At 42.7% G+C, this 24,526-nt stretch overlaps 1 protein-coding gene across 1 annotated transcript in view; it reads left to right on the top strand.

The window, feature by feature from the left end:
• Positions 1–24,526, top strand: part of igdcc3 (immunoglobulin superfamily, DCC subclass, member 3) — a 116,923-nt gene that overhangs the window by 7,717 nt on the left and 84,680 nt on the right. The window lies entirely within an intron of this gene.

Genomic DNA, 24,526 nt, shown 5'->3' with positions numbered 1-24,526 from the left:
CATTTAATTTGAGGTGATGGTCTACTGATATTATCACTAGACTATTAATCCAGAGATCCAGATAATGTTCTGGGGGCCCAGATTCAAATCCTGCTATGGCAGATAGTGAAATTTGAATTCAATAAAAATCTGGGATTGAGAGTCTAATGATGACCATGAAACCATTGCTGATTGTTAGGAAAAACCCATCTAGTTCACTAAAAGTCTTTGACAGAAGGAAACTGCCATCCTTACCTAGTCCAGCCTATACGTGGCTCAGGACCCACAGCAATGCGGTTGACTCTCATCGGCCCTCTGGATGAGTTAGGGATGGGAGAATAAATACTGGCCTAGCCAGTGATATCCATGTCCTGTGAATGAATACATTAAAAATAAATTGCAAATTGTTCACTAACCACGGCATGTGCTTCAGGTTCAGCCAATTAAAGTAATAACTGGAGCTAAAGTATAATTTCACTCCGGTGTTGAGTATGATGGTGTCCCCACAAGATTAGGAAACCATCTCTGGCCAGCAATGACATGTCTCAGAGGTGCAGTTGCAATGAGTAGGTTCCCCTCCCCCCATCTTATCCCAGTTTCGAACTTACAGCTCACACCATCCTCATGACCTGTCCTACCTGCCAATCTCCCATCCCACCTATCCACTCCACCTCCCCTCTGACCTATCACCTCCAACCCCACCCCCCCTTCACCTATTGTACTCTTTGCTTCTCCCCAGCCCTCCGCCCCCCCCCCCCCCCCCCCAACTCTCCACCCTGGTGGCTCCCTGCCTCCATTCCTGATGAAGGGCTTTTGACCGAAACATCGATTTTCCTGCTTCTAGGATGCTGCCTGACCTGCTGTGCTTTTCCCAGCACCACACTGATCTAGAGTCAGGCACAATGGGCTGAATGGCCTCATTCTCTGCTGTAGTTACTCTGTGACTTGATAAGAATTGGGATCTAATACATGACATGTCAGAAAATGTCAGAATCTCCCAAATGGGATAAAGCGTTCTTATTGAAGGAAATCATGTTCTGAATTATATCACAGGGATTATTGGATTTCATCCCAATGTATAATAGAGGCAAAATATGTGTAACAGTCGTTATATGTCATAAAAGCCAATGTGGCTCACTAATTTCCTTTAGGGAGAGAAATCTGTCTTACCTGATATGCCTGCCCCATCAAGGAGGCTGGCTCTAAGGGCCATCTCTTAGCGATGGGCAATAGATGTTGGCTGGACCAGATGGCCACATTGCGTGAACCAGTTCTTTAAAAAAGTCTCTGAAGGTCATGGAAAGATTTTGCTTCCAATTTAAAGCAATTCCAGAGAAAATTTCACATGGTGCCACATGGTAAATTCTCATCGGAGGGATTGGTGCAAAAGTGCATTTGCACAGAAAGATGGAAAGTAGAATGGTTATGGGGGGTGGGGAGTTGGATTGGTGAGGGACATTTGAGGGAACTTGAAAGGGAGAAGCCATATATTATCTGTGTTTACAGGACTCAGAGCAGAGTGAACCTCCAGTATCTCCCCATGGCTCAGAAAGCTAACATGGTCTAAACAGGAAAAGCAAGAAACTTAAAGCTTGCAAAACAAAACAGTATCTGAATATTTTCTGGTAATCAATGAATGGGCAGAAGCTAGGGGCAGGAGGTCCCAAGTTTCAATGTCACGAGCTGCTGATCTTTAGTCTGGATAGTGGTCTGTGAGAGTGGCCACTTTGAAGGTCATAATTAACTAGGAGAAGGTGAGGACTGCAGGCCCTGGAGATCAGATTTGAAGAATGTAGCGCTGGAAAACACAGCAAGGAGCAAGGAGAGTCAACGTTTTAGGCAAGAACCCTTCTTCAGAAGATGAAGGGCTTATGCCTGAAATGTCGATTCTCCTGCTCCTTGGATGCTACCTGACTGGCTGTGCTTTCCCAGCACCGCACTGTTCAACTTTGAAGGTCATGTTGAGTGAGTTGGAATCTGGCACTGTTTCTATAGCTCTTTGTGGCCTGTTGTTGATTTCATGTGGAACTGTATTGCCATCGCAGTAGTATAGCCACTTTAAAGCCTTTTTAAAAGAAATTGGCCTGCCCTGATACTACAGTGTGTAATTAATTTACTGAAAGACCCACTTTTGAATGGAATGAAACCTGTCAAGGTTACCATTAAACTGCTGGTTATTTAAACCTGACCTGAATTGAACAGGTCAGCCATTAGAAGCTGACCAGTGTATTGACTGCTTTTTGACCATTACTTCATTGGATTTATTGTGTTCTATTTGTGGAGACAAATTGGCTTAATTGCATTTTTCTATAAGATGCAATTCCCTGGGAATTGAATGGCCAAATTGCACTAGACTTGAACTGCTTGGATGGCAGTCATATGCTAATGGCCACCTGATATTAGGGTTACATGATGTGAATTATCACTGGGATGCAAGTTATCGATAGGTGATTACTTACTGGTTGTCTGAACCATTTGCTCAGAGTTAGAACTGGATAGAGTTCAGAACCTTGTCTTGGTTGGTTTCATTCCATTTTATTTGTTGCTCCTTGGTGCAAATTCTTTAGGCTCCAAGTGCAATGTGTCATTTTAATAGATGCTTCTTTAGATCAATCCTCTTCCCTGACCAGGTAAAAACAATGACTGCAGATGCTGGAAACCAGATTCTGGATTAGTGGTGCTGGAAGAGCACAGCAGTTCAGGCAGCATCTGAGGAGCAGTAAAATCGATGTTTCGGGCAAAAGCCCTTCATCAGGAATAAAGGCAGAGAGCCTGAAGGGTGGAGAGATAAGCTAGAGGAGGGTGGGGGTGGGGAGAGAGTAGCATAGAGTACAATGGGTGAGTGGGGGAGGGGATAAAGGTGATAGGTCGGGGAGTGGATAGGTGGAAAAGAAGATAGGCAGGTAGGACAAGTCATGGGGACAGTGCTGAGCTGGAAGTTTGGAACTAGGGTGAGGTGGGAGAAAGGGAAATGAGGAAACTGTTGAAGTCCACATTGATGCCCTGGGCCTGAAGTATTCCGTGGCGGAAGATGAGGCGTTCTTCCTCCAGGCGTCTGGTGGTGAGGGAGCGGCGGTGAAGGAGGCCCAGGACCTCCACGTCCTCGGCAGAGTGGGAGGGGGAGTTGAAATGTTGGGCCACAGGGCGATGTGGTTGATTGGTGCGGGTGTCCCAGAGATGTTCCCTAAAGTGCTCTGCTAGGAGGCGTCCAGTCTCCCCAATGTAGAGGAGACCGCATCGGGAGCAATGGATGCAATAAATGATATTGGTGGATGTGCAGGTAAAACTTTGATGGATGTGGAAGGCTCCTTTAGGGCCTTGGATGGAAGTAAGGGAGGAGGTGTGGGCACAGGTTTTGCAATTATTTATAAAGTTGCATTCTGTCAATTACACGCAGCACACAGGTCTGCCATGTCCTAGAGTAGAAAATGTGTTGCTGGAAAAGCGCAGCAGGTCAGGCAGCATCCAAGGAGCAGGAGAGTCGACGTTTCGGACAGGAGCCCTTCTTCAGGAAAATGGAAAGTGTGTCCAGCAGGCTAAGATAAAAGGTAGGGGTGAGGGACTTGAGGGAGGGGTGTTGGAAATGCGATAGGTGGAAGGAGGTCAAGGTGAGGGTGATAGGCCGGATTGGGGTGGGGGCGGAGAGGTCAGGAAGAAGATTGCAGGTTTGGAAGACGGTGCTGAGTTTGAGGAATTTGACTGAGACAAGGTGGGGGGAGGGGAAATGAGGAAACTGGAGAAATCTAAGCTCATCCCCTGTGGTTGGAGGGTTCCTAGGCGGAAGATGAGGCGCTCTTCCTTCAGCCATCGTAGTTGAGTGAAGGCAAGCCAGATGAAGCCAATGCATAGCTTAGCATAATGACTACCTCTTCACTTGTTTGCCTACACTTGTTTCCTATTAACTGTAGATGGTATCCTAAATCTTCGCATTTCACTTGTTCCTTAATGAAAAATGAAGAATCTGCGGGTAACTCAGTTTCAATGCAGCAGAGTACAGCCAAGAAATAGCCAAGTTAACTGGGGCAGCTCACTCAGTCACTGGGGAGCAGATTAGAAAAATATCTTAGAACAATACAATTTAGTGGACCCTTCAGTGTTCCCATATTCTAGGGAATCCAGATCCATATTCAATGATGCTGCACCCAGCTGCCTAGTTTGATTGATTATAGCTACATTAAGAACATCCTTGCTCTTTGTGGAGGGATACATTACTACGCAAACTAACTGCACTATGGTGCTGCCCTATTCCATCACTTTCTGTTTAATAAATTAAAGAGGAGGTCACAAGGAACTGTATCATGTTCAACACACTGAAGATAACATCTTAAACAGTTTCCAGAAAAGACCAAAGAGGTCGGCTCTTGCCCTGAAAACCCACGGGGAAAATAAATATGTAATCGAGATGCGGGCTTGCGGAAATATTACTATAAAGAGAAATGAACTTTGTGGGTAAATAACAGAGAGATGCCTTCGGAAAATCTCTGGACTGAGCAGAGTTGGAACAAAACTCAAAATTCACAAATTACTACAAAGGTCTTACACTCAGAAAAAAAATTGTTGGTGTTTAAAAAATATTATTGCGTCTTAACCCTTTATTACATCAGAAAGACAATGGCATCCTGACTGAAGCCAACAGACCTGATTGACTTTTTTGGGATAGACTTCGTAATCTGGAAATACAGATAATGGACAATTGTGATTCTGTGGTAAATCCTGAAATTACACTTTCTGTGTAAAGTCTTCAACGTTTGTTTCAAATGAAGACCTCAACTGAGATGACACGTGTTTTCTCACTCGGTAAAAGGGTTGCTTTAGACCTGCGGAAGAAGAGTAGCTCTTTGAAATGAAGTGACTATCTTGAACACCTATCTCTCCCATTCTATACAGAGCCTTGTGTGTTTTGAGACTATTTGTAATCTGTTTCCCTTGAAGCTGGTTGGACAACCTACAACCTTGTGTAATTTGATGAAACCGTTTGTTCGGTTTGTAAATCACAACGTGACCTCTGAAACATTTTCCTGATGAAGACCATTGATTGTACCACTCAATAAGGTAGATTTATCACTTGCAAGATGACTGTCCTTCTGTCTGCCTTCATAAAGGGCAGCAGGTCTTTTAGTGTTGCTGCTGGTCTGTTCTGTTGCCTTGGCATTCTGAGTTGATAATGAATCTCTTCCTGATGAATGGTGAACATTTACTAAGCCCTAGTGACAATGTCTTGTAATTTCTTTCCATTTTTTCCATGTTCCCATTGGTACTTGTATCACTTGTACCTTTATTTTCATGGAAAATGGGAAGTTAGATGCTTGCTGAGACAATGCGGTGGTTTGATGGACTTTCATTTCACTTGTAATTTTTGTGACTTTTGAAATCAGATTCCAATTGGGCCCTTTCTGCTCTATGTTCTCAAGTTGTTCACCTGGTTTCCAATGATGTCACATAAGTTCTTAGGAATAGGAACTTTACAAAGCAAACTTTGATACCAAGCCAAAGAAATAAATATTATAGAAAGCTGACCAGGTACTTGATCAAGGAGGCAAATATGAAAGAGCACCTGAACAGAGTAAAAAGGAACAGAGAGTCAGAGTTTTAAGGAGGGAATTTCAGTGTTTAAGTACAGAAACCAAGGTGGTGCAATAACCATTGGGAATGCACAAGAGGTTAGAATTCTAGGAGCTCCGAGCTGTTGGGGGGTTGTGGGCCGGAGACGGTGACAGAGGTAAGGAGGGATGACGCAATGAAATGATGTGCAAAGAAGGATGAGAATTTTAAACTTGAACCAATGTCTCATCTGGAATCAGTTAATGTTGGTGAGGATGGTAGTAACGTAATGGCCTGGTGGTAATATCACTGGACTGTTAATCCAGAAACCTAGGTAATGTTTTGCGAACCCCAGTTTGAATCTCACCACGGTAGATAGAATTTGAATTCAATAAAAATCTGGAATTAAGATCTAATGGTGACCTGTAATTCATTGTGATTGTTGGGTAAATCTCATCTGGTTCACTAATGTCCTTTAGGAAAGGAAACTGCAGTCCTTACCTGACATGACCTGCATGTAACTTCATGCCCAGTGAAATTTGGTTGATTTTTAAGTGCTCTCTGGGCAATCAATGATGCCCATATCCCATGAATGAATATAAAAAAATGACAGCATGGCATTTGGTGCTAATCAATTCCCCAACCAGATTAAATGGTCATTCATCTTGTTTGCTGTTTGTAAGACCCTGTTGTCTATGAAATCATCAGTTACTATGTTTCCAAAGTGTTCTGAGGATGAGTAAAGTCTTATGTAAATGCAAGTTCTTACTTTCCAGTTGCTAATTAACCCCTGATTGTATGCCCATTAAGAATTTTATTGAGTCAGTTTATTTTCCCTTGTTTCAAACCAATCTGGGTAAAATCCCCGCATACACCCACTGCCAACTTTCTGCGGGGGATCGTTATCTGAAGCAGTGCTTTGTTCTTGGGCGACTGGGGGGAATGTTGCTGGACTGTGTACCAGAATGAGATGAGGCAAGGTTTTCACACATCACAACGTAGGTGCTGCAAGGAGGGAACAATGCTGACTTCCAGCTCTGACAGCACACAGCCAAGCAGCTTCTGAACAGAGGCCCCAGAAACAGAGAGGGCAGCAGATATACTAGAACAAGAGTTACCTGGCAGGCTGATAACTTTGGTTTATCAGCCCTAAGTTGTAGGTGTCTTCTGTCTGTAACCACCCAGACGCCTGAGTATTTAGGGAACTCTGTGTTTTGTAACTGTTCTGAAATTAGCAGCTGTAAAGGTTTCAGAAGACTTGTGAGTCGACATTAATTATTTTTAACAGATCTGATATCATGGCAACTTCTATTTTTATAGCACCTTCTTATACGTGATAAATCATATCAAGGCTATTCACAAACAGTATATAACAAAATATGACACCCAGCTGCATCAGGAATTATGAGGCCAGGTGACCAACAGCTTGGTCAAAAGGTTCAGGGTTTGGGGAGTGTCTTAAAATGGACGAGGTGAGGTAAAGAGGGTGAGCATAGATGTAGGGAGAGTATTGCAGAGTATAGGGGCCAAGCTAAGTGAAGGCATGGTGAGCAGTTGGGCTGAGGAGATTGCAAATATGAAGTGGAGATGGCCAGACCCTGGAGAGATTTCAAAATGAGGCCCACAAAGTGATGGTCCCGTTTGTGAATACAGGAAACAATGTTTTGTTGTACAATACAATGGGCAGTGAATTCAAACCTGGATTTAAATCATTAGGGGCTGTGCACTGGCTGTTAGATGCAAAGAGAAAAAAACAGAAGCCACCAAGACAGGATGACAAATGTCAGCACTAAGGACAGATACCATTAAATGCAGAATGTGTAAGGCCCTAAAGTGTGTTTCGAATCCTTTGCACTGTAGGTCACCTGAGGTGCTCCGTGTAAGTGGAAAGCAGTTGTCCAAAGTATAATAAATGAGTTGTTCTAATTGTTTTAATTCTCTGGGATATCATCAATAATTTGGTGTGGCATGGAACATCAGTTTTCTCAGTGGAGTGAAGGGAGGTGGTGACGGTAGTTTGCAAGTGATAGGTGTGTTGAGGGTAAATTGTGCCATGTGCTGTCAGAGCTCTGATACTGATAGGGTTTCAGATTGCTTTGGGTTTGTCTGTACTTACACTGAAACCTCAGTTGTAAAGAGAGAAATAGCTACCCTCCCAGTCAGAGGACAGCAAGGGCAGAAAGGTGACCCGAGTTCATTTGGTTGGTGAACGAGATCACATCCAAGATGTGGTTTCTCCTTTCCACTGTTATCTCTTTGAAGCCTTTTTTTTTCTCATTTAGAGGCCCTCAACACGTTTCACTCAGTTTGTCCCTGGGAAGCTATTTATCATCTCAATATCCTTACAGGAATAACTGTGGTCCTTGTAGGTCATAAGAGCAGTCTCTGACATTGTTCTCTCACAATCCAGTCACTAAGCAACCATGCTGTAGGGGAATGGGTCTAATTATCACCTCAGAAGAGCCCTTCTGCTTAAACTGTCATTGGAACGATCTGAAGTGGTGCAATTTGCAGTTGGATTTTTAAAGCCATTTGGGTTGAAACGAATCCACCGATTGAAAGCTTAATGTGGACCAATATCCGCGTCTTTTCTGTCCAAGTGGCACCTAGCATCTGGTTTATTTTTAGAAAAACATTGCTTAAAAAGGCAGACAAGATGGCAGAAAGCAAAATGTTTGGACCAGCCTCCTAAAAAGTGAAAGAGAAATTGTCTGTTTTTAGGGCTCTGACACCAATCTAAAATGCAGGCCTATTCATATTCAAATGTTGCCATTCAGAGAGAGAGAATAGGCTTCACGTTAAGGAGCATACAATACATGCAGAGGCCCAAACTGCTGTCTCTCATGTAATCCTCACAGATGTGGGTAATCTATTCTCCAGAGCTAGTCTAAAACACACTGTTGGAATGCATTAATTGCGGCAGGCTGTTTATTCCACTGTTGTGATAAAGTTCAGGGAGTGGGTTGACGGTCCCACTGTCCCACATATTCAAAGGTTTTACATTTTGGAGAAATCATAGGAACGTGGGTGGTGGCGGGGGGAGGTGTTGGGGGGGGGTGCGGGGGTGCTATAAATCTGTCTTGAGACTGAGTGAATCTCACACTTTTATTCTGCTATAAATTAGAGTCGGCCAGCTCCTGCGAGATTGCATCACTTAGCTAGCTGTTGTAGAATTAAACCATTAGATATAAGTAGCGAGGGTAAATTTACACTGACCAGCGTTGGGCTGAGAATGTAGTTCCTACGTGTGGAAGGAAGGGTTGAAGAAGGTGTGATATCAGATGCCATCCTTTTCCTTTGATACACGCTGCATCTAGATTTTCAGGCTTTAATGTCACATGTAAAATATCATCAATATCATTGGATGACTCGTTCATTTTGTTCAGCAACATTGTCCTTTTCCAAACTCCTGAGAGATGAGGCTGTACTGCATTTATCTGCTGGAAGAACACGACCATTTTCTGTTTAAACTTGTTAACATTGTCCCCTAGTAAAACGGCAACTCATTCACTCACTAACGCATTGGATAGCATGACTATTTCCTCACATAAGGAATACATCCAAGGGGTCATGTTGACATTATCAGCATCAAAGGGTCGACATTCCTCTGGGAACTGTGGAATTCCTTTCCTGGGGCTGGACAGCTCTTCACGGCAGGCTGCTGTGCTCCTGCAGGGATCTGGGTTTCTGTGGAGCAGCTCTGGATCACACGCCTGTCAAAGGCTGGCATCTCTTCAAAGTTCAGTGATGAATGGGTTTTCTTTGTCAGCCCTAAGAGCCTCCTATTATGCGCCTTTGATGTCACATTTTGCACTTGCTGCTGTCACCGAGCTGAATGACTAATTTTCACAGGTCAGCAGAGAGTGACAATAGGTTTCAGTGTGCGCGAAGAAATAGCTGGAATTGTGATGAAAAGTTAGTTGCATTTAAAATATGCAGAATGAGAGAGAAGTCTGACTTTTACACTTGCAGCTTCCACGTTTGCAAAGATTACCATCAACATCTTGAGTCTGAACCCGACTGATGAGTATTTCAGCCATTGATTTAAATCGAGTGTTTTCGAGGAAAAAGTTGGGTGCAGTGAATTTTTCGAATACTTCTTGCGGGGTGGAGGGGGAAGCAGGAGTCTGTTTCTGACACTAACTTGATAACAATGAACAGGGGTTGATCTTTTTGTTAGGTTTGCGAATCAAACGGGTTTCGTGGGTCGGCGAGAGTGGAGAAGTTTCCAGAACACTGGCATTGACCTGACCTGAAGTCTGGTTTTGCTGTCCACAGAGGCTGCCCACCCTGCTGTGTATTTCCAGCATCTCCCACCTCTATTTCAGATTTCCAGCGCATTCAGTATTTAGCTTCTACCTGGAAGTTGCAACATGTTTGTTGGGCAGCATCTTAGTATCAGTACTGCATTCATTTATGTAGTTTCAAAGCATTAAGAAATGCTCAGACAAATATTTCCCAGAGGGGTACGGGGGTTGGAGGTGGGAAGAAACAAATTGCTAAACTGAAGCAAGTGGTCACAGGAAGTTTGAGGGAAAAAGCTTGCAATGAGGTGGTTTCTGAGGTCGCTTTTGATGGAAAAGAGAGAGATAGATACACATTTAAAATTTTTAGAGTAATTGTAGCAGAGTGTGTCTTAGGTTCTTGTGTGCGCGTTTGTTTATTGTTATTTTAAATGTGGTTCATTTGTTATTTACATACTACTCCATGTGTAGCCATGTGTGAATTGATATATTGGCCTTGGTATAGCTGGTATGTTGTATGTGGCCATTAGTATATTGGAGTATGAAAGTGTGAGTATTGTGTTTATTAGGGTATATGTTTGTCTGTGTTTACATACTATGTTTTGCCTTCCTGAGAAACTAAAACAGTGTCTCTCCTCACTATAGTGCTGAAATTTATATTGTCTTTCTTAAAAATGTTAAAGAGAAAAGTGCATTAATGCTATGAATTATCAAGACAATTCAGCATGGCAGAACCTACTGATGTTTAAAGTGCTGTCCTGCCAGACTTGTTGTAATGTCATGGTAATTAAATGGTTGAAGGATGAGACATACAGAGCAATAATAAATCAGCTGTGATTAATGCTGTCTGCTGAATTATTTGATTTCAGTTGGGGCAACACATTTAGCTTCAGTCTACCTAGGCAAATGAAGAGAACAAACCAGCCATTGTTCTTTTTTTTAGTTTCCGTCCAGTGACCTCTTGTAGGAGTACCACATATTGGTCGAAAGACCATTTTGTGACTGTCCTTCTCGGAGTGGAGGTATGTGATGTCAAAATCCTCCAGTGTGACATGTTGGCTCAGAACCATGTCAATTCACCATGACAGATCCATTCGTCAGCTGTTTGAGTAAGGATGGCCAACACTTCTCACAAACGATTAGTTGTGACGTGGTTTATAGCAATGTTCCCTTGAAGCCAGAGGCTGTTTCATCACCCAAACACTTTCTGTGACTCATGTCTCTTGGCATGATCTATACTGCTACAATGTGTTGCCTTCCTACAGTTTGAACATAGAACATTACAGCACAGTACAGGCCCTTTGGGCCTCAATGTTGCACTGATATGTGGAACCAATCTGAAGCCTATCTATCCCACATAATTCCATTTTCATCCATATGTTTATCCAACGACCATTTAAATGCCCTTAAAGTTGGCGAGTCCACTACTGTTACAGGCAGTGCGCCCCTACTACTCTGAGTAAAAAACTACCTCTGACATCTGTCCTATATCTGTCACCCCTCAATTTAAAGCTACATCCCCTCATGCTAGCCATCACCATCTGAGAAAAAAGACTCTCACTGTCCACACTATCTAACCCTCTGATTATCTTATATGTCTCAATTAAGTCACCTTTCAAACTTCTTCTCTCTAACACAAACAGCCTGAAGTCCCTCAGCCTTCCCTCCTAAGACCTTCCCTCCAGACCAGGCAACATCCTAGTAAATCTCTTGTGAACCCTTTCCAAAGCTTCCACATCCTTCCTATAATGCGGTGACCAGAACTGTACACAATACTCCAAGTGCGGCCGCACCAGAGTTTTGCACAGCTGGAACATGACCTCTTGGCTCTGAAACTCAATCCCTCTACCAATAAAAGCTAACACACCGTAAGCCTTCTTAACAGCCCTATCAACCTGGGTGGCAACTTTCAGGGATCTATGCGCATGGACACAGAGATCTCTCTGCTCATCTACACTATCAAGAATCTTACCATTAGCCCAGTACTCTTTATTCCTGTTGCTCCTTCCAAAGTGAATCACCGCACACTTTTCCACATTAAACCCCATTTGCCACCTCTCAGCCCAGCTCTGCAGCTTATCTATGTCCCTCATCAAGGTCATTTATAAAAATGACAAGCAGCAGTGGCCATAAGACTGTCCGTTGCGGTACCCCACTGGTAACTGAACTCCAGGATGAACATTTCCGATCAACCATCACCCTCTGTCTTCTTTCGGCTAGCCAACTTCTGATCCAAACAGCTAAATCACTCTCAATCCCATGCTTCTGTATTTTGTGCAATAGCCTATCATGGGGAACCTTATCAAATGTCTTACTGAAATCCATATGCATCACACCAACAACTTTACCCTTATCCACATATTTGGTCACCATTTTTGCATCTGTTATCTTCCTGGGGATGGTTTCTGTCACTGTGCTGCTGTGGGTGTTTCTAGGTCTGCTTTGGATCGGATCTCATATTGTGTTGAGGTTTGTATCCATAACTGTTCTCACAATTCTGTCTGTTTTCTGTGCAGGGGTTGGTATCATTTGATGGTCTGCAGATGGTACTGTACTTTGCTCTTTGTTAATGTGCTCGGAGCTGTTGTTAATTTGCTCATTTAGTGTTTTCAAATTTTAAAGGGTGATAGAATTTGTTGTCTCAGTAAAATGTCGACATGTCTGATAGGTATACACTTGGAACGTTATGGTGGGGGCGACTGCATATGGTCAAAGAAACAAAACAACACCAACAGTGAAATGCCTGTACTGTCCAAATGATTTGGAGAAATTAGACCTGAGACTTTTTTTTGATAGAAAGAACTATCCATTTTCTTCCAACATATCATCTACCATGGAGATCACTGTAAGAGGCAGCAATTTGTTGGATCATTTTAAGATTTCTTTGAAATTTCTTTTTTTTAATTCAAGAAAAATATGATGATTTGGTTTATTTTGGGCACCTGAACTTCTATTTTTTTTTGGTGTGCGTACATTCATACATGAGATTTCTTGATTTAGGTTTCATACATTACAGACCTCCTGATTGACAAGAGTTCATTTTTTATTCCTTCATGCTGTTAGAAACACTAGGAGAGGGATTTATGTGATATCCTCAGTTCACCTATCTGTCTTGTTGACTGTCCATCAATGCAAAGTTGTCACTTCAATAAAGTACAAATCACTGAATTTCTGCCAACTTTCCAGGTTGGGGACGTGGTTATTTAGTGAGGTCTGAGACCCAATATATAGTGTTCATAAATCTCACTATTCTGTAGCATGTGACAGAATCCTGTGATTACATTTTACCATGGTTAAAAAACAGTTAAAATTCAATATAATGAAACTACTATGTGCAAAGTGTCATCTTCTATTGAACAACTTGTAAATTCCAATATATTAAAATATCCATTCTCAGTATGACACTTAGCTGAAATATCTCCTTGTAATTCTTTAATGTGATATTCTAATAGGGTATCTAATGTTAATCTGGTCACTGAACTGTAATGGCTGTCAGTAACCTGACCTCATGGCTTTATATTATCTTTTTTACCCCACACAATTATGAAAAAATATTTCTGAAGAATACATTTATTGTAATTTTTTTTCTCGGCAACAAAAATGTCCTCTGTGCAAATTAAGACACCAGAGAAGCAAGTGTAAGCAATGCCACAGGTGAGCCACTAGTGATGCAGTAAGAGTGCAATACACTACCCCAATCTGAGGGATGCCATTACCAATGTTAATGGTATTTGCTGCATGAATTTAATGCTTCAATAGATACTGTCAGTGTGTGGGTGTTGATTTTCAACTTGCCACACGGGCATAAAACTGGAATTACAGTTGGTAGAATATTAAAGGAGTCAGTTTGTTTGTATTTCCAATGATGTCAAGCAATACTAAAAATAAGCCCTAGTTCGCTGGTTAATAATCCACCCCTCTGTTTATTTTGGTTTTTCTCCTTTCAGTATTAGAGTCTGTCCAAGTGCTGTGGTCAGTGTGTTGAAAGAAGATGCCTCTCAATGTTGGGAATGGGTGCCTGCAATTTCTGTGCTGGGGGAATGATGCAAAATACTAAGATCCTCCATTAGTGCAGTGTTGTGCTAAAATCGCAACAAGGATTTGAGAGAGCTCTGTGGAAGCTCTGTAGCTGTATGAAGTACTATGGTGTTGGACAAGCACAGTATCTATCTCTGTAGCAGGTAATGTCTCTTTTTTTTGTCGAGGATGCAGTATCCCAATGAAGGATAGGCCTACTATACTTCATTTGATTTTTATTTAGTAGTGGGCAGTCAAGATATGGACATAAATAAAATCTTTTAACACTGTGCCGTTACTTGCATATCCTCTGATATTGCCCACTGTTAGTCGACAAATATTTTTCTGAGGTGCAAGTGTCTCTCTGTCATTATTTTGACAGTTGACGTAATAAGATTTAATGGGAATTATTAGAAAAATGGTGGTAAATCTTGACATAAATGCCTGATTAAAGCTCATCATAACAGAGATTTATGGGCTGGAATTATATATTGATGGATTTACAATAACATAGCATCAGGAATTTTAAGGTTGAGAGAGTCTGCATTATTCTCCTATCATGTTCGAAAGGAAACATTCATGTTTAAACAACAGATCGACTTCTCCAGGTGCTTAAAGGCCAGAAAGTTAGACCAAAAACAGAAATGTGCCAGAGGTTGGCTATTATGGCTGAAACATACATTTCTGCAAAGAGGAGCAGTTGAGGGGTATGATAAAATGGTGGGTAGATGGGGTCAATATATGGCTCTCATAGACTTTTTTTTTTATCTTCAGAAAAGTGTTGTTCCAAAAATGTTTGGTGCTTTATGTTGTTTTGTGGTAACTGTAGAATGGGAATGAATTGTTTAGATGCAATGGGATTCAGTAAAGTGGGAATGGTGGAGTGAGATTCTATATAACTAAATGGAATCACACCCTGTGAGTTCAGTTATTTAAAAAAAAAATAAAGATTCACTTTTATTTTAACACTTTTCAAAATCATTGGATGTCTCCAAGTGCTTTACTGCCAATGAAGTGATTCTGAAATATATCCGTGGTTGTAATATATCTGAAATATATCCGTGGTTGTAATGTGGGAAATGTGGCAGTCAGTATACTCACCACAAATTCTGACAGAAAAGGCAACGTGATAATGATCTGATAATCTTTTTTTTTAAGTAATGTTGGTTTGAGAGACAAATTTAAACCAGCACCCTGAGGATAAGCCCCACCTCCTTTTCCGATTAGTGTCGTGAAATGTCGAAAATCTACCTAAGCAGATAGGGATCTTTATTTTAGTATCTCATTGGAAAGGTGGCACCTCACAATAGTGCAGCATTCTCTCAATATTGTACTGAATGTCAGTCATGATTTTTGTGCTTTAGTTGAAGTGGAACTTGAACATTGAGAGTGCTCCACTGATTCATGGCTGACACCAAATGGCCATTTACAATATGGCTGCTCTTCTTCACTGCTCAAACACCGGCCCTTGATGATTACTTGCTGAACAAAGCAATGTACTATGATTTTTATTTTCAAATTTGTGCAGAGCGAGAGGGCTGGTCCCAAATCTATGTCCAGAATGGGAATTGAATCCCTGGCTGTTGGCATTAATCTCATCTACACTTACCAGACCAGCCAACTGAGCTGGCTGGTCTCCAGTCTAGCTGCAAGTAACAGATAAATTAGTCTGTATAATGCAATTGGGTGTGTAATTAATAGGGATGGTATACTGGGGTGCAATTTGTTTTGTATATCGGGCTGCTGAATGGAAATGTGCTCTTGACCAGTAAATTGTTGGAAGAAGAAACATGAAAATCACAGCCAATGTTACCTCATTGTCTGATTAAATTTGAAGGAAAATGGGAACAGGAATAGACTATTGGGCCCCTCAAACCTTTTCCACCACTCTGAGACAAGACCTTAACTGGTGCCCGTGTATATCTGTGATTTTGTATGTCCCACAAGGGACTGCCATCATATACTCCATGCTAACTTGATACTTCATGGAGATGATGTCACTCTATGATCCTGTAATAAATGTGTGGAAAGTGATATTGCCCTGGAGACTTGCTCAGGATGAAATCATTGTAATGTTGATTAAACCTCAAATAGAGAGTGCCTCCGTTTAAAAAATACCCATCATGCTCCACTTCCTTAATGTGATGCTTTGGAAAAGGACTATTTTTGACCAATTACACACAGACAATATTTGGACTAGTCCTGTTCTGACAGAAGTGTGATTTAAAAATAAATATCCAAAAAAAAGATTGAATATACAAAAGAGCCATGATCAAAAGGACAGTCACTGTAATTCCACAAGGGAATTTGGGAGATGCATCTTCATCCAGAGAGCATTAAAATATGAACCTCGTTACCATGTGTAGTTGAGGAGAACAGCATTGAAGGGGAAGGTAGGTAAGTGTGTAAGGGAGGAAGGAGTTTAATGATATATCGATAGAGTAGATGAAACGAGATGAGAAAAGACTGTCATGGTGACAAAGTGCCACCATAGAGGAAGGTGTAATTTGCTACAATAACACAAAATTACATTAAACATCCAGCTAGAAAGGCAACACGTTGCTTTTTGACTAGCTGCTTGGTGGTGTCTTCTGAAATATTATAGATTAATGCAGTCAGAGGAGTTAGGGTCCTTTTCAAGATTAGTAAGATACTGCAGATGCTGGAAATCTGAAACAAACCGAGTGCTGGAGAAACTCAATGTCTGTCGGCTTTTGTGGAGAGAGGAAGAGAATTAATATTTTAAAATTGCTCCTTTTCAAGCTTGATGAACCTTTTTTTTAATGGGCTGGAAAACCGTTGCTCTTTGAGACACATCCTGTGGTACTTGGTGGTTGCCTTCTCTCCAGGGGCTGCCTTCCCGTTGTTGTCTGGTGAGTCATTGCTCTTTATGGAGTTAGTACGCTATCCTTGATGAGGATATTGTGGTACCTATGTGATTGCTGTAAGTGGCACCACTGTACTGTGATTCAGACCCAAAGTGAATTTGAGCTTTGTATGTGTCTCTGTTTCTGCTGAAAATCACAGGCCCCTACAGTGTGGCAGAGGCTGTTCAACCCATTGAGTCTGCACTATCCCACCCAAATCCAGCCCCTCACCCTATCTCCATAACCTTGCTTTCACCATGGACAGTCCACCTAGCCTTGCATGTCTTTGGACTGAGAGAGGAAACCGGAGCACCTGGAGGAAACCCTCACAGACACGGAGAACGTGCGAACTCCATACAGTCAGTCACTGGAGGGTGAAATCAAACACGCAACCCCGCTGAGTAGTAGTGCTAACCACTGAGCCACGACGTCAATCATTTGCTCATTCAGAAGGTTACAAGGGAATAATCCTTCAGTGAGTCCCATACTTCTCTCAGCAGCTTATCCTGAGATTACATTGACATTGACATGACTGTGAAATTTATAGAAAAATAGCAGAAGTGTATGCGCATATTTCAGATTCAAAATCCCATTGTCAGAATTTTGATCAAATCTTATGTCAAAATTTAACATTGGAACAATTCGCATAATCATTTTGAATGAAAATTCTGCTTTTGAACAGTTGCCTGTTATGAAGCAGTTGCACCCAGTGGTGCTTAGATTTTACAAAGGAACACAGAGAATTCTCATCACACAGCTGAATCCCATGTCCCAGATACGACTCCACCAGTGGAGAGTTGTCCCAGATACGACTCCACCAGTGGAGAGTTTTCCCCGATACACATTGATTCCAGTTTTGCTAACGTCTCTTGATGCTATACTTCAGTTTATTAGCATTTTTAAAATCATTTCATCAAAAGATTGTTTTACCAAGGTGGTGCAGAGTCTTCAGTGTAAAGCTGGATTCTGCCGTCACAAGGTACAGAACGACGTTTTACTTTGTCCAGTCATAGCGTGTGGGCATCACTGGCTGGGCCAGCATATATTGACCATCCCTAATTGCCCTCAAGAAGGTGGTGGTGTGAGCTGCTGCTTTGAATAGCTGCAGTCCATTTGGAGATATACCCACAAAACGGTTAGGGAGAGTGTTACAGGATTTTGACCCAGTGAAACTGAACAAACAATATTTCTATGTCAGGATGGTGAGGGGCTTGGAGATGAGCAGCAGATGGTGGTCTTCCTATGTATTTGCCTTTGTCCTTCTAGATGGTAGCATTTGTGGGTTTAGTAGGTGTTGCTTATGGAACCTTGGTAAATTGTTACTGTACATCTTGTAGATAATACACACTACTGCAACTGAGCATCGGTGGTGAAGTGGGTAGACGTTTGAGGTGTCAAATGCATCGGTTGCTTTGTCCTGGCTGGTGTCAAGCTTCCCAAGTGTTGTCGGAGCTGCACCCACCCAGGCTAGTGGGGAGTATTCCATCACACTCATGACTTGCACCTTATAGATGGTGGACTGGCTTTGGGCAGTCAGGAGGTGAGTTACTTATGTAGGATTTTTAGCCTCTGACCTGTTATTTATGTGGTTAGTCGATTTCGGTTTCTGGTCAATGGTAACCCCTAAGGGTTGACAGCAGGGAATTCAGCAATGATGATACAATTGAATGTTAAATGGATATCATTGGATTGTCTGCTATTGGAAATGGTCATTGCTTGGCACTTTTGTAGCAAGATTGTGACTTACCATTTCTCAGTGTAAACCTGGATGTTGTCTAGGTCCGACTGCATTTGAGAAATCACGAATGGTGCTCGACATTGATGATCTCACAATGAATATTCCCACTTCAGATCTTAGGAATTCCTGTAGAGATGTCCTGGAGCTGAGATGCCTGACTTCCAAAAACCACAACTGTCTTCCCATGTCCCAGATACAACTCCACCAGTGGACAGTCTTTCCCGATACACATTGATTCCAGTTTTGCTAACGTCTCTTGATGCTATACTTGGTCAAATACAGCCTTGATGCTTTACTGAAGGTTGGGAGTAGACTGAGGTGGTAATTGTATGTGCTGGATTTGGAGAAAGTGAGGACTGCAGATGCTGGAGATCAGAGTCCAGACATGTGGTGCTGGAAAAGCACAGCCAGTCAGGCAGCATCCGAGGAGCAGGAGAGTCGATGTTTTGAGCATAAGCTCTTCATCAGGAATGTGTTGGATTTGCCCCGTTTGTTTGTGTACTGGACATACCTGGACCATTTTCCACATTGTCAGGTAGATGCCAGTTCATAACTATAGAACAATTTGGCTAGAGGTGTAACAATTCTGGACCACAAGTCTTCAGTACTATTGCTGGAATGGTGTCAGGGCCTATAGCCTTGGCCGTAGTCAGTGCCAGAATCTCTGTCTTAATGTCATGTGGAGTGAGGACTGGCATCTGTGATGCTGAAGACCACTGGCTGATGCTTCACCCTTTCATTTTGTCCTGATGTGCTGGGTTTTCCCATGATTGGGCATGGGGATATTTGTGGAGTCACCTCCTCCAGTGAGTTGTTTAATTGTCCACCACCATTCAAGTTTGGTTGTGGCGCAGCTGCAGAGCTTTAGATCTGATCCAATAGCTGTGGGATCACCTTAGCTGTGTCTATCAGCTGCTGCTTATGCTGTTTGGAATGCAAGTAGTCTGTTTGGTAGCCTGTTGCAGTGGAGTGAAAGCTGGTCAAACTCAATCCTGGGGAGCTGCTGAAGGGAAGATGGTAACCACCAGCTGTTGTTCGTCTTCACCAACAATAACAAATTGAGCCTTCCCACATATTGGGCACTAATTTTCCATAGAAACAAAGAAAATGGGAATAAGAGGAGGTTATTTGGCCCTTTTGAGCCTGCTATGCCATTCTGTGTGATCATGGCTGATCTTCCAAGTTCATTGCCTTGTCCACTTTCTCCCCATACTCTTGGATCCCATTAACACTGAGATCTACATCTAACTCCTGCTTGAAAACATTCAAATATTTTTGCCTCAATGACTTTTTGTAGCAGAGAGTTCCGCAGGCTCTCCCCCCACCCCTCTCTGGATCAGGTTGTCTTTTATTCCTTGGGCCACACAGAGTCGCTGACCCCAGCTGGAGAAACAGTCGAGTTCGGTGCAGCTGGCCTTTAGTAGCTGGCTGAAGATCTGCTCTCAGTCCTAACGGCAGAAATCTTTCACAGCTGGTAAGGGGTCACCTTACCAGAGGTTACCCGACATTAGTCATGTCCCAGGCCCGGAGATGCCCAGGGTTGTAGTCGGGATGTTTGTTACAGAGGAGGTTGCTTTTGGACCACATTTCTTGTTACTGAGGGCCATCCTTCTCAAATAGATGAGACTGGCACTGTCCCTGGAAGTTACGTGGAGGCAAGATTTAAACAGTTCCATCAGTGTTGGAATAGAAGGCTTTCTGAAACGAGTTTGAGGCCTGAGTCTGATTGCAACAGAACCTGTGGGCTGTCCATCCCAAGCAACGTGCTGGATTCATCCATTCGCGCAGTGAGGGCAGTCCTCAGAGGTGGCTTCTTTACACAGGGCCCAGGAACAAGAGGAAAGGCCTATCTGCTTTTGAGGATTCTGAATAAACCCGTTATGGAATTACATAGCATCAACCTCAGCCTGAGCAAAGGGAGTGTGTTTAGGGGAAGGGAATGCTTAAAAAGGCAAAAAAAATCCGACATCAATAAAACAAATGCATTTTTACCGAGTTACTTTGGTGCCTGAATTTAATGAAGAATTTGAAGTATTTGTTTGAAACTTAATGCTCCAGAGGATCAGGTCAGATCAGGGGGCTGTAGAGAGAGTGGGATAGATCAGCGTCACTCTGGCTGATTTTAGACCACCCTGATTAGCACAAACAGATGAATAAAAGCACGGAATTCCAGTTCGGTTTTCAAGACTCCTCTGGGGAATTCCTGAATAATAGAGAGTAAAGGTCACCAAAGGGTAGGACAGAATAAATCCTCCTGTTGGCTTCCTGCAGTCGTGTCAGCTTTGGTTTAAGGATCACAGAGGAATGCTGGGCCACAGCACAGTGGTCTTGTGCAGTTGTTAGAGGCACATCAATCCCAAGGGAGCTGTACCATCATCCTGAAGCGACCTGGGGTTGCTGCTAGTAGCAATGGGGCTATTCAAGATGGTGACAGCCAGTCTTTTAAGAGGCCCTGCCTTTTGAATTGTCGGCTGTTTCCCTTTCCTTCAGCTGGACGGTTCTTGCCTGTATGCTGAGAGACGTTAAAAATTAAGGCACGAAAGAGATTGCCAGGGTTTCACACTTTGTCAGGGTCTCGGAGAGGGTCCACACAGTGTGATTGTTTATGCCTCTGAATTTATGGGTAGCAAGCTGCAATTTCCTGTGAGCAATATGGCAGCGCAGTTAGTACAGGGCTAAAGTAATGAAGCCATTGAGTTTAGTGCAGGCTTTACCCTAAGGAGATAGGATTTCACAGACTATTAATCTGATGTGGGTGTAAAGCCCCTTTGAATGACATTAGGGAATTCACCACATTTTAATCCAGGTGTGAACTGCAGGGAATGATGTTTAACCATTGTGTTTTGTGATTCGGTAGATTGCAAAATATTACAAAAGCCATCAAGGGTTCTGAGGGGCAGATGGGAAAGTGCGGCTGAGACCACCATGAGGTCAGCAATGATCTTGCTGAGTGGCAGAGCAAACTCAAGAGGACCAAGTGGTCATCTCCTGCTCCAAAGAGGGGCAAGTTAGCTTCATGCAGCACCTGATGGGCAACATTGCAAACAAGTTAAGGATGGTTAAAAATCATTCCCTGCAGTTCACGCCTGGACTAAATGAAGGGAACCCCCCCCAACTGTAACTGAAATGGGCTTTACACCAACGTCAGATTTCTGAAGATTTCTAAAATTGAGAACTTGCTGAAATGGCTACTGGGTAATCCTTCCCTTTCATGCCTTCCCTGTTTCTCGTTAACAAATTCAACTTTGAGCAGCATCTGGGAGCCCTCAGAGGCCCCTTTTTATCGCACTTTTCTTTTTAAAAATCATGAGAGAGCTAAAAGGCTCAGGAGGCGGGGATGGAAGTGGTGACCTCTCTCGCAGCAGCAGAGCAGGAGGTCACGGCCTTTTCTCTGAGATATTCTCTCATAGCCTGGGGGGAGGGCGACTTTGACCCCTGCTTAACCAAAAAGGCCAGAACTCTGTAACCATGGCGGTGACCTAGCCTTCACAGCTCCTCATTGTCATTGTGCAGCAGCTGAAAAACAAGTCTCAAACAGAATGAAGTTAAATGAAAGCATTTTGATGCATAACCAAGTCATTTGAGTGTGTGTGTATTTATTTGAGAGAGCCCTGTGTGTGCGCATTTGCATGTGCGTATTTGGGAGTGTCTGCATACATGTGTGTTTGAGAATGTCTGTGTGCATGTGTGTGTGTGTTGAAATGCATTTCCATCCTCCTTGTGGCAAATATTTTACTAGATTTAATGTAAATGGTTTTGGGGGAAGGAACTATTCGAGACTTAAGGGTAAGATGTTGTTTGGGGAATGTTTAATCACTGAAGTGCTTTTGTGAATTTGATGAGAAAGAGTATTCCACATTGCCATGTGTTTGAGAGATCTAAACACCTTCCGAACTTGTGAATCAAAGAAAGGATCATATCCTTATTTATGAATCTCTGTTGCTTTGATCTTGTGAAATTCTGTCCTGCAGAGGTTTCTGATCCCTGTGCTTAATTGTAACCAGTGTGACAATTTTATTTCTTTCCCCTAACATTACCTCCAGAGTCTGTTTTCTCCATTCTCCAGGGAGAAGCCTGGGTCATCAATACTCTCTCTCGCAGCCTGTTTCCTTTCGGGGCAGTCTATGTCATTACAACCTCCCCCTTACCACACATCATCCATCTGGAAGTGCACAATATATAGGTCATTGAATTGAACCATCTGTTTCCTTCTTCCAGTCCCAGCTTGATATCTGAGGCACTTACTGATCCCAGCCTGGTACAGGAACATTTACCAGTCTGGCATGGGTGCTTTATAAATCCTAGTCTAGTGGAAAATGGCACCAGTTGAATTTGATATGATAACCTACTGGTATTTCAGTCCAGATCTGGCACTTGAACTGTGCAGCTGATTTGATCAATTCCAGTCCAATCAAGTCCGAACCAATTTAATTAATGAGATTAGAGCAGGGTGGGGGAGGGGTGGGGGAAGGGAGAGGGAGAGGAGGAGAGATCCTAATTAATAAGAGCTTATTTTGTTGTGGATGCTGTAGCAGCCTGTTTCGGGGGTTTGGTATTACAGAGAATCGTTTATTTTGGCTCAACCTTTTTTTTGTCTCTTGCTATTTCCAAAATGCCTTTCTTATTTTGAATCGTGAAGTTGATTAGCTTTGCTGGTTTCTTCTTGTCGGTACGATTTGTGTTCTGAGATTGCTCCCAAATGGTCACTGATGCCAGGCTTGGAGGGGTGTGGGTCTGGGGCAAAACAGAACAGGAAGCCCCCAAAAGAGTGCCAGGTGTTGGCGCCATTCTGGGCAGTGCCCGCCTGAGCATAAGAACAGCTGTATCTTAAAACAAAGTGAGGCTTACACTCTGCTCGCTTGTATTGTGATGTCTGACTGCATTGAAAGGTTAGCAAACAAGATCTCCATCCCCCACACCCGTTCAAAAGACAAATCTTGTAGAAGGTGAGAACTTTTACAAAGAAACAGAGAAAAAAAATCCTGCAATTTATCAAAAAAAGTTTTTTCTCCCCCCTCCCAGCCATAGTCTCATCTGCTGCTTTCTAAACATTTGACTCCATGAATAGCAGCAGGACCCGTAAGGTCAAGTAAAGAGGCCCAGTCTTGGGATGTTTTCTCCGATTTTGTATTTTGAGTTGCTTGACCTTGGCATTCTCATTCAGGGTAGTGAAAAGGGTTGGTGGGGTGGGGGGAGCGATGTCTTAGCAGTCTTCATCTCGAGATTGTTGTGACCAACATCGCATGGAGGTAGGTTTATTTACATCTTTACAGAAAGGGATATTTGAAAAGACATGAGCAAGCGTTTTTTTTAAAGTTCTTTAGCGTAATTGGCAAAGCCATTATTTGCTTTTAATCACCACATTCTCAAGGGCATTAGGCGTGAGCAGAGCCACTGCAGTCTGTGTGGCATAGTTACACTCACTGTTAGGGGAGGGAGTGCTAGGATTTTGACCCGGTGACACTAATGTATTGATGATCTGGCTTGGACGGGAGATTGCAAGTACTGGAGCTCTGTTGCTGCCCTTGTCCTTCTAGGTTGGAGGGTTTGTGAGGTGCTGTTGAAGGAGCACTGGTGAACTGTTGCAGTGCACCTTGTAGTTGGTACACACTGCTGCCAATGTGCATCGATGGTGGAGAGAGTGAATGTTGCAAATGCTGGATGGGATGCCAATTAAATGGGGCGCTTTGTTCTGGATGGGGTTGAACGTGCCTGAGTGTTGTTGGAGCTGCTGCTGTGGAGATTGGTGATTTGCTGAGCTCACTGTCATACTTCTCCTATTCATTATTCTCCAGCTGCCGCCCCCTAGTTCTTTAATCAGGTTGAACGGTGACACACAGCAGAGAGGTACACAAGGAGAAAGATTAGATGTAATTTTGCATTCTGTCTCTGTAGCTCACTGGAATAGATTTTAATTGCAGCTTGCAAATAATTATTTTCGTCAAATAAGTTGTTTGAAATAACAACTTATCAAATGTTTGAAATACATATGCATGTAAAAAGTGCTTTCATATCATTCCACTGTGCCCTATTATGTTGCATTACAGTTCTATAGTACACCTGTTATCACATTTTCACTCCTCTGTCATATGGTAACTACCCTGTTACATCAATAATATTGCACCAAATTATTCTTCTGT

Source organism: Hemiscyllium ocellatum, chromosome 39 (assembly GCF_020745735.1).
Source record: "Hemiscyllium ocellatum isolate sHemOce1 chromosome 39, sHemOce1.pat.X.cur, whole genome shotgun sequence".
NCBI lineage: Eukaryota > Metazoa > Chordata > Chondrichthyes > Orectolobiformes > Hemiscylliidae > Hemiscyllium > Hemiscyllium ocellatum.
This window is presented reverse-complemented; position numbering and strand designations above follow the sequence as displayed.